An 11304-nucleotide genomic window follows, 5' to 3' on the forward strand; every position below is an offset into this window, starting at 1 on the left:
TTTTGTAAATTTTTTCAAGATTTCCCGTCATATCGAATCTTTGGACGCATGCATGAAGCATTAAATATAAATAAAAAATAAAACTAATTACACAGTTTAGACGAAATTCACGAGATGGATCTTTTAAGCCTAATTAGACTATGATTGGACACTAATTGCCAAATAACAACGAACGTGCTACAGTATCATTTTCTAAAAAAATTCGCCAGCTAAACAAGGCCTTTGTGTGTGTGTTTGGGGTGTGTGTGTGGGAGTTGGGGGGGGGGGGGGGGGGGGGGGGGGGTGTGGCTGGCATAGACGGGTTTGATGGCAGGATGCTGGAGCGTTAGGTTGACAAGCTAGTTCAGCCCGTCAAACCGTCACATCACATGGAGGTTCACATCAGGTTCAGACCATCTCAAAGCTTTCAAGAGTGTGGCCGTTCAGGCACGAAATGCTTTGTCTATGCCATTAATTTTATACTATTATTACTGCTCCAGCGCTACTCCGGTGGTACTTTTCAACGAAGAAATAATGTTTTTTCTCGTAACAAATTTTAGCGAGAAACGAAAAGGGCAAACACTACTGCTGCTGCTTATGCTGATTTGTGGTGAGAGAAAACACTATTTCTTCACTGAAAAGTAGAGTAGTGTTGCAGAACAGGGCGATCAACTTCGTTCCTTGTTGGCCAACCCATCCATCCATGGATTCCATTTGGCACGAGTACACCTCATCAGTAATCACTCATCTCCTCCTACTAACCGCTATGATCTCCTTATTTTTTGCTTCACCTTTCCTCTAGCTTAGCCTCCTTTCCTGCTAACGGCGTCTGGCCCATGCCGCGTAGGCACACACAGAAAAACTCAGTCGTACTCCTAGAAGCCAGCGACACTACTTGCAAGTTGCAAAGACATAGCTTCTGAAATCTTGCAACAACATTACAGAATCCATAATTCCAAACACTGACTCCGTTTTCTCTCTAGAGAAAAGAGGTGGCCGAAGTCAGTGACTTGGCCTCTTTCATTGCGCTGCCGTCTGACTGTTGACTGCTTTGACTAGTACGCAATAACCTTTTTAAGGTTGTGTTAATAGTGTACTTGTTTTCTTTCTAAATTGTGTTATTTTATTTTTTCTATATATATAGTAAAAACTACTGTACTTGGAAATGCCAAAACGATTCACAATTCGAGATAGAGGGAGCATTAAGTTAAGTGTCCACCTCTTTTAATGTTACCAATTAGGAACCTCTAACTGCATTATACACATTATTCTCATGAGACGCGCTAAGAGAAAATGTCAAGTTTTAGAAATTATCAAATAATTAGAAATATATGACATTTCATTTGGTACAATCTAATCATTCTTGCAAGGAAAATCTTGCTATGCATCTATTTTATTTTCTAAAAAATTATTCACATTTGCTATTATTTAAAATACACAAAATGACTCTAACTTTACATCCTAAATGGTACCACCTCTACCACTATGAAACATATTATAAAGTAACCCTTTTTAAGGTACTCATCTCTCTTATTATGACATAATATAAATTAAACCCTTAATTTGCACATAAATTTTGCACATAAATTATACACCTCTGTCATTATATAGTATAAATTAAAACATCTCTCAAATCTACACCTAATTTATAATATAAGTTATTATAGAAAATGATTAAATAGTCATAAAGTGTGCTAATATGTTTCTAAATTAACAGCATCTACCGGTGTTAAATTCAAAGAAAATAAAATGTTATGGGTGCCACTATATTCGATTGAGCCTCGACATGAAACCCCACAAGATGCGCTAGAAAAAAGATAGACACTCTCAAAATAATATGAATCATCCTAACCGTTTACTCCCTCCATCCCAAAAAGAAAGACGTTATGGGATGCGTGCAAGCCAAACTTTCTCAACTTTGATTAGATTTATAAAAATACGTGCAACATTTTTATCTCCAAATAAGTTTATTATGAAAGTACATTCAACGATCTATCTAATGATACTAATTATGTATTATAAATTTAATATTCTTTTATATATAATTGGTCAAAGTTAAAAAAAGTAGACTTCTCGAGAAGCGAGAATGACTTCAATTTTGAGACAGAGGGAGTAGTTTAGTAGATTCTTAGTCACTATTGTAATAAAAGGTCCTCAGTGGAGGCTCTGTGGTAATCCTCATGACACGTATTAGGAGGAAAAGGTAAATTTTAGAAATTCTTGCCATAGTGAAAAATATGTAGCATTTTATTTGGTAAAAATTTAGTCATCATCGCAAATAATAGTTGTTGGATCTAGTTTGTTTTTATTAAAAATATTGCCCTCTATTATTGTGAAAAAATACATGAAGTGGCCCAAAATATCTCAAAAATACTCTATATATTTCTAACTTACACATGACCGAAGTCAGGCGATTTAGTTTATTTAGCAGTCAAACATGTGGATATGCGATCTACTGTATCTTGTTTAGTGGCAGCGCTCAAGTCATATCAGCAACAACCCTGCATTCTTGGCATGGAATAGATTATGGCTTTCCTAGCGCCTGGATGTCTGGCGCGCAGATGCGTCCGGACGCCGCTCCCGTTCGTAAACCCGCTCGCCCCATCACGTAAAATCGAATAGAATTGCATCCACCGCACCCCTGTCCCCGTTCCCCCACCGTGCCCTGTTTCCCCACCGCGGTCCTGTCCCAAAGAGCACGAAACACTTCAAGTGCAACATCGCAAATTATGTAAACTATGTAGTACAACATTAGAATATAAATACTACAACATCGCAAAACTATATAGTGCAACATCGAAAATTCTGTGCTACAACATCGAAAACTATGTACTGCAACATCGAAAACTATGTACTGCAACATCGAAAACTATGTGCTGCAACCTCTCAAACTGTAGTACTGCAACATCGCAAAATCATCCATAAAACATGGGAATGGAAACATCTCAAACTCCTTTTAGTGCTGCAACATTTGATAAAGGTAATTTCAACAATTAAAATCGCTTGCCACAACACGTAGAAAAAAGTTAAAACTCACAAGTTGAAACATTAGGGGAAAAATATAATCCAAACATTGTAACTTCCTTTCTGCAACACATGAATCACATATTTGCAACATTCCAAAATCATCTGTCACGGAAAAAACAACAAGGCGTACAGAGGTGCAGGATGCTCCAGCCCCTAGCCCATCACCTTTGAGCTCACTGGAGGGATGAGGGAATAGGACCCCAGAGCTCGCCGGAACCGTAGCCGCCGCCGCGTCCCTCAGATCCAGAGGAGGGGGAGGAGGAGGGCTCAGATCTAGAGGAGGAGGATGAGAGCTCAGATCCAGAGGACGACCGACCTACCTCGTCAGAGCCGCCGCTGTCGTCCTCGTCTCCGGTGGGGCGAGCGAGAGTCGGGTCGCTGGGGGCGCGGGGTAACAATGGAGGTCGTGGAGGGGGGAGGGAGGGAGGGAGGGAGCGCGGGCGGGCGGGGCGGCAGCGAGCTGGGCACGGGTGCGGCGTCCGTCCAGGTGGCGCTAGCTGGCCCGGAGCGCGGTGCGGGCGCGGCGACAGTGAGTTGGGCGCAGGCGTGGCGTAGAATGGGAGAGGCGCAAGCGCTGCCGGAGTGAGCGGTTGAGGAAAGGATAAAGCGGAGTGCGGCACGGGTGGGTTGGATTCTGGCGGGTCAGGCCCGTCCGTCCGTCCGGACGCCCGCTGTGTATCGTTATCGAATGGATTAGCCTTAGCCTAAAAAAAGACAAACATGTCGTTATCCGCTAGTGCTGGTCCTAGCTTGCATCCTAAGCAGGAGGTGTAATGGGCCTTGTTCTCGTAATTATAGTCTCCACGAGGTTTGGGCGTTTGCCGGTTTGCCCCTGACTGAATTCTGCTGCTTCAGTAGAGAACTAGAGGCCTAGAGCTGCAACTTGTCCTGGTTGTGACGTTAAGAGAGATTCTTCTTGACAGTTTGTTTTGTTCATGAAAGAAAGAACTAAGAAAGTTACATTTTTTATGGTAAACTAAGAAAGCTGGATTGTCAAATCCGGCAACTCGCATGTACAGCTCACTGTAGATTTGGAATTTGAGTGCTGCAGCACATTTTTTACGCAAAACCCTTAAAATGCTGTCTTGCCCAGCGATTTCCCAAGTCAATTTTACAGCGGAATGAACGGAGACTGTAAGTCTGTAACAGAGTCGGAGTGTAACCTCGGAACTCGGAAAATGCACAAACCCAAAGAAATTTGATAGACAGGCCAAATCCATTTTTTTTTTTGGAGGTCAAAGACCGGGAGGATCACAGATCCTCACATGATATATTGCCATCCACTGATGCCGGCGAATTCAACAGGCCAAATTCACAAATAGGAAACCTGTGATAGTGCGCCCAAACCACAAGGTGCGCGCGCCAATGGAAGCAGAGGGAAACAGAGCAACACATTGCAACACAGCGCAAACCATACATACTAACGGCTCTTAATAATTGAGTAATTTTATTGCTACAACGGCGCACCACAAGGTGCGCAGCGCGCATCAGACCATGGAGCTAGCTAGTTCGGCGGCGCGAAGAAGTAGAAGAGGACGGCGTTGGCCACGGCGGCGCCGGCCCTGATGCACCTGGGAACTGGTTGGCCACCGGCGAAATTGTGATGAGGAACACGCCGAGTAGGAGAAACGCGAGCCCGACGAGCGCGTGCTCAGCGTTCGCGGAGCGGTTGCTGATGGTCATGGTGTAGGTGAGGACGAGCCAGCCGCCGGTCACAAGGATGCGGCCGGCGTAGAGGAGGCGGCGCTGAACGTGATCGACGGGCACGGCGTGGCGCGCGATCAGCTCGGGCTCGTCGACCTGAGGCGCGGTAGGCGGCCATTGTGTGCGTACGTAGGAGTAGGGCACTTCACGTAGTTTTGTTGAGTGTGTATGACTGGATGCTTGTGCTGTGTTCCTGTACTGTATTGGAGCAGACGAGTAAAGAGGATCATCATCATCAGCGTTTTAAAAAGGCAGGAAAACGGCAGAAAAGCCTACACGAGCTAGGGGAAACAGGCCGAAAAGCGAACGAGGGGAATTCGGGGGGAAAAAAACTACTGAAAAATACGGAATGATCAATGCTGAGGCATGCTGCGTCGTCGACTACTGAAATACAGTATCTTGGTGGAAAATGGAACAAGGGGAAAACATTAGGTGGCGGGGTTATGCGTGTAAAGGATTCGAGAGGAAGAAGAGGGTGGGAGAGGAGAACAGACCAGCGCTGCGCCTGATTTTGCTGGCGGCGGTTGCTCTTGTTTGGATGGATGGATCGCCGGCTGCGGCGGTGGTGTGGCGGGTGGGGGCGTTAGCCCGGCGCTATATATATATATATATATATATATATATATATATATATATATATATATATATATATATATATATATATATATATATATATATATATAGAAAGAGAGAGAGAAAGAGAAAATTTCTTATTTGACACCGAAAAAATGAGTCGTTTCTTTTTTTTTGGCTCTGAAATCTTTTTCATTCCTTATTTGACACTCATTTCAACTTTGGTCCCTAATATGACACCGCAGTCAAATCCACTAGCTAACGGTGTTAAGTGGCTGTTAAAAAGACATTTTTGCCCTTAGGCGCATGCAGACGCTGGGCCCTAGGGGCCTGTTTGGATAGAGACCTGGGTGACTTGCCTGGCAAAAAGTGGAGGCAGGCTGTATGAGTTTTGCCTGGTGAGGCAATGTGAGAGAAAGTCTGTTTGGTTGGATGCCTGTGCCCGAGAATGCTTATGCGAGTGAAATTTTACTTTTTTATTGTTTGTATATGATTAATGAACACTACTATGGTGTGTTTACTAGAATAATAACTTAGGTTAATTATCTCTTCTTTGCTAAAAAAAATAATTTAAATTAATTTTTCTAATGAAAGATCTCTATATGTATTTAATTAAAGAGTAGAAAGCTTCAGAATACAAACTATGTTAGCGTTTACATGGAAAAAGGAGAGGAAAAATCTGTTGTAATCATGGTCTTATGGACTTAATCAAGTGACCATTAACGTCAATTAAGAATAGAATACTTTATTGCGTCCAGGCAAACTACGGAGCCTCAGCCAGGCGGACGTTTTCCATCGCCTGGGCGTGCGCACGGCTGCCTGGGTCAGTCAAGCTCTCAGGGCTTCATCCAAACACTGCACAGGCAGTTTCCAGGCGAGCTCCTAGCCAGACATCTTGCGTCCAGGTTCGTATTCAAACAGGCCCTAGGTGCATGCATGCAGCGTATGTGGCTGCTGGCTGCCCTCTTCTTTTTTTCTCAATTTTGCTAGACACGCCCCTTGCAGGCTGGCGGCTGTTTTTTTTTCTCTCTTTTTGCTGGTCGCCGGTGTGCAGACGCTGGGATGCCGTTTTTTCTCTTTTTTTTTCAACATGATACAACAACATGATTTGTAAGACGTTTATACAACATTTTTTTCAACATTTACACAGCATGATAATGACACATGATATAGCAAGTGCATATGAACAAGGGGGTTAATTCTCTTGTGTTACAAATTAGTTTGCCAAAAGCTAAGTAAAATAAAGAATAAATAAAGGGACAAAAAAGGGGGTTAATTCTCCTATAATCAGTTTGCAGCTAACTGTAACTGTCCCTTGATCTGTTTCTCTGGGGCAAAATGTCTTCGTTGTCTTCTGCCTCTCTCTTGTGGCTGTTGCTGTCGTTTGTGAGGTTACTGCATTCGTTGCTGTTGCTGTTGCTTTGCTGGTGTTGTTCCTGGTAGTGCTCCTGCAAGTGTAAAGCAGAAGGTGAACAACCACTGGCAGTGTGAATTTGACAGCTAAATGGCATTCATTTGCATCATGAGTACTCAAAAGCGCAAAAAGAGCAAAGGAACTCTACTTACATGCCTGCAAGGTGATTACCTTCAGCGAGTTGCCTGTGCTTAGCATCTGTAGGCCATCATCGTCTGTAAACAAGCAGCAGACCATTGTTATGTCCTCCAACTTCTCGAGAGTGGAGAGTGATATAAGGGATTCATTGCTCACCTGCAAAACCTGGGCGCGGCTTTGCCGCGCCATCTTGATCACCGATGTTATTTTATTGCGCTATAGTTAAACAATAGAGTATTGGAGCTCAATAAGGAGGTCTAAGGTGTTTGATATCTTCTCTCGTTTTGTTTGGCTGCTGTGCTCTCATTCTGTAGTTCAGCAATGTCACCCTACAAAAGCAGTGTTGACAATAAGTAATCAGTATCTGTCAACACTAACTTGGGAACACCTCCCTATCGCCAGAGCAGAGATGCATTTGACCCCTTCCTGCAGAGATGCATTTGACCCCTTCCTGCATGTTGTTTTTCCTCCAACAAATCTGAGTGTATCCAGCTTTTATACGTCTCTTTGGCTTATGAGTGGCCAATGATAATACCTACAACTTTGAAACCATGAACTGAGACCAAGGAAAACACAGTGTCTAATAGTACCAAGATAAATGTGATGGAATTCCTTAGCTCTAGCTGTAATTCTTAACATGACTTCTGCAGGCTAAACTAGCACATTAAAGATATGAAGGCACGCCGAATCGGCGGCTTTCTAGACTGTCCACGTCAGTTCTTTTTATTTGGTGTGTTCGATCGAGATTCCACGGCTCAGATGAACCGCGTTACAGCCAGCCTTCGTCCATGTGTTCCGATGGCTTTGTCAGCACGCATGCGAGTACGCGTGCTGGGAAAGCGCGGGTGGTCGGCACCGTCCATTCCATGAATTCTCGGCATGCATTCAATGAACTGGGAGCATGCGTACTATTTGGGTGACTTCACACTTATCCTCTTTCTCTCTCGTGTAAATGGCAGGCGGCAGCAGCTGCTTGCTCCTCTACTCCCTCCCTCACTCTCAGCAGCGGCGCAGGAGCTCTGGCGCGGCCAGGCGGTTCCGGCGCAGCGGCCACCGGCATAGGAGGACCCCAGCGCGGGCGAGGCCTCGCTCACGCTGCCGGCGTGCGCCCTCGCCTAGGGCGGGCCCCACGCGGCGGTGGCGCGGGGGGAGCGCGCAGCGGGCGTGGCGGCGCAGCGCCGCTGTCCGAGCGGGGCTCCCACGCGGAGGCGGAGGCGGCGTTGCTGCTGCGGCGCGCGGCGAGCAGCTGTTCTAGGCGCTGGCAGCCGCGGGCGGGCGGGTCTTCTCCGCGCACCAGGACGGTCGCGTCCGCGTCTGGCGCGTCTCCCGCCGCTCCCGCTCCGAGAACGCCTTCAAGCTCGTCGCCGCGCTGCCCACCACCAGGGACTACCTGGGCCGGGTGTTCCGCTAGCCCAGCTACGTGCAGACGACGGCGCGGCGCAGCCACCGGCGCCTCTGGATCGAACGCGCCAACAACATCTCCTGCCTCGCCGTCGCCGCCACCGTGCACAACGCCGCGTCCTCCTCCGACTGAGATCACTGCGCGTGCCGCCGGCGCCATGGCCACGCCACCGCCATCGCCAGCCAAAATCCACTAGCAGCGCGTCGCATCGCGGGTGCACCTGCGGCCGATCTAGGTTCGTGCGCGCTGCCACTTCCCTCGCTTTCTGCTCCCGCCGGTGTGATCTTGTAGCTCCAGATTGCATCTCCCTCTCCTCGTTCTTTCGGCTCGGGCGGAATGCTTCTTTCCTTGCTCGCAGGCTGCGGTTTATGCTCAAAAGCGCGATCTTTACGCTCGGAATAGCTTCGTTGCAGGAGGCAGGGATTTCTTCTCGCCCTTTTCCTCGCCTGGCGCTGTGGAATACGGGCCTGGATTTGCTCGTGAGTGAGAGGACGGGTAATAGAGTGAAGGAGGCGCACGGGGAGAAGATGGCTGCGGAAATGGTGAAGGCGGCGACGAGCGACAAGCTCAAGGAGATGGATTGGGCAAAGAACATCGAAATCTGCGAGCTCGTGGCGCAGGATCCTGGGTATGCTTGCCATTCCCCCCTTTATGTTACCTTTCTCCCCCTGTTTTCCCCTTTCGGAACCATTGGTTACCAAGTAGCATTGGAACTTTGCTGGTTGAAGGCTGTGACGATGAATTAGATATTGTACTCTCTTATTATTGTTGTTTCTTTGAGTGTACGGTGAATTGATCTGGAAGCGCTACCAGTTTTTCGTTGCCAGTTGGCTATGTTTTTTTTTTTGCATATAAGTGGTGGTTCATGGGTTGCCATTTGGAAAGGGTGTTTTTTGTTTACTTGAATGATGTGTTAATTTTCTGTTCCCTGTTACTGTCACCAGGAATGCCTCGAGTACATCCGCGCCCACGACGACGCGGGGTACCTATGTTCATGTTCTGTTCACTGATTGCAGGGCGCTGATTCACCGATCACAAAGCCAGGAGCACAAAGTGAGGTGCCTTGCTGTTTCGAGATGGTGACTGATTCTACACCGACTGGTTTCGTTTCGTTTGAGCGCAAAGTTCTTCCCCACCGAGGCCTCTCTGATAGCATTCCCTACCCTGACATCCATGCGTGGTTGGCATCTAGTGCACCCCTCTGCCAATTCCAGGTAAGAGACCACTGTATACTGATTTACTGATACTGAGTAATATGTTTGTGTTGTAATGGTTATAAAATTGCTTTCAGGTTATAAATTTTTCTGATTATCTGGTTCCTTTTCATTAGTAGGTATTTTCCTCAGGTTTTATAGAAGATGAGGAACAAGAAGCTCTTCAAGTTGACTTTGCAAATAAATATTTGGGAGGAGGTGCCCTTTCCAGGGGTTGTGTGCAGGTACCTTTCTTTTGATTGGCAGATTTTTAGTTTACCCAATCTTCGATTTCGTAGCAACTACTTTGGTTAGGGTCTGTGTGATCATGTGATGCTGTTCATTTCTAAGCAGTTTTCAGATGAATTTGTGCATCAGCACAGTATGAATTGCAATTTATCCACCATTTCCTATTTGTGCTTAAAAAAGTCCTTCGCGTTCTGCTGTGAATTGAAAACTTTTCAAATAGATTACATATGTTACAATGCTCTCTTGTGGTTTTGTGTAACCACTCTGTGTTTTCCTCTATGGTACAGGAAGAGATCCGCTTCATGATAAACCCCGAATTGATTGTGGGTATGCTATTCATGGCTTCTATGGAAGATAATGAGGCTATAGAAATTTTTGGTGCACAACGGTTCTCACAGTATATGGGGTTAGTGAAAACCCTATCCACCTTTTGCTTAATTTAGTTCATAGATTCGATGAAGTGACTGATATGATCCTTGTATGATTTTCCTTGTGTGATACTATGAATTCAGTACCTGTTTCTCCTTGCAGTTATGGTTCCTCCTTCCACTTTGTCGATGACTATTTAGATATCGAACCCTTTGATTCAATGGGGAGACGGAGAACTAGGATAGTGGCAATTGATGCTTTGGATTGTCCAGCTAGGTTACACTATGAATCTGGTTGTCTCCTAAGGTAATAAGTTACTTTTTTTGAATGTCACAGTTGTCAGTGATGATATCCTTTGTAAGCAGATAATATTTATGGTTCCACTGTTTCTAACTATCCTTTGTTCAGGGAAGTGAACAAGGCTTTTTTGTGGATTTTTCGTTCAATCAAAGACCAGCTTTATGTGAAGCTTTTCCAGGTTGTTTAACTAATCACTCCATTGAGTTTCACTCAACAACGCTTTCCTTTTATTTTTGCAGCCAATATGGCCTTAGTCAACATTGCAACTTTTAGTTTCTTTCTTGTGTTCTGCCAATGATGTAACTAAATGCAGATGAAAAAATGGCACTCTGGTGCTGTAATCTCAAGAAATGCCCAAACATTAAGCCTGTATATGCATAGCATCAGAGGTATGACAGATATGTCATATATTTGCTGATTATGTTTTCCATTTTTAAATATTGTTCAGGATTCACACAACAAGGGTGGCTTTCCAAGTATCAATTCCAATGAGTACATAGGAGTTTCAACAGGAAATTGGGGTTGTGGTGCTTTTGGTGGAAACCCTGAAATCAAGAGCATGATTCAGTGGATTGCTGCATCACAGGTACAGGATACATGTGTTTCCATTTAGATGCAGGTGGTTGATTGATGCATAGGGATCAAATAAATCTATATGCCTCTTTTCTTTTGGGGGTGAAATCTGTATTTTCTTAATCATGTAGGCTCTCCGCCCTTTTGTTAATTACTACACCTTTGAGGATGCATCTTTGGAAAGATTAGAGGCGTACTATACATCCCTTCCACATTTTTTTTTCTTACGCCACATGATTAGAAAGTTAAACTCTTGCTGTACAACTTCTAAAGTTGGTGTACCCTTTATAGAGAGTGAGGATCCTCGTTCGGTACAGTTTAGTGGAGCCTCTCCTAGAGATAACTAACAATTGGGCCTGATACATTTTTAGAAGTGCAGAACA

The 11304-nt window shown here is 45.2% G+C and overlaps 1 long non-coding RNA gene and 1 pseudogene across 1 annotated transcript; one reads left to right on the forward strand and one right to left on the reverse strand.

Moving 5' to 3' along the window:
* Window positions 1-6715: 6715 nt before the first annotated feature.
* On the reverse strand, window positions 6716-7238 carry LOC136520179 (uncharacterized). The gene is made up of 3 exons (XR_010775182.1): window positions 6992-7238; window positions 6850-6912; window positions 6716-6731 (listed from the first exon to the last, which is right to left on the reverse strand). It is a non-coding gene; the product is annotated as an uncharacterized lncRNA (long non-coding RNA).
* Window positions 7239-8776: 1538 nt separating this feature from the next.
* LOC136524415 (poly(ADP-ribose) glycohydrolase 1-like) lies at window positions 8777-11219 on the forward strand (annotated as a pseudogene).
* Window positions 11220-11304: the final 85 nt, after the last annotated feature.

The sequence above is a fragment of the Miscanthus floridulus genome, chromosome 18 (genome assembly GCF_019320115.1).
Source record: "Miscanthus floridulus cultivar M001 chromosome 18, ASM1932011v1, whole genome shotgun sequence".
In the NCBI taxonomy this organism is placed as follows: Eukaryota; Viridiplantae; Streptophyta; class Magnoliopsida; order Poales; family Poaceae; genus Miscanthus; species Miscanthus floridulus.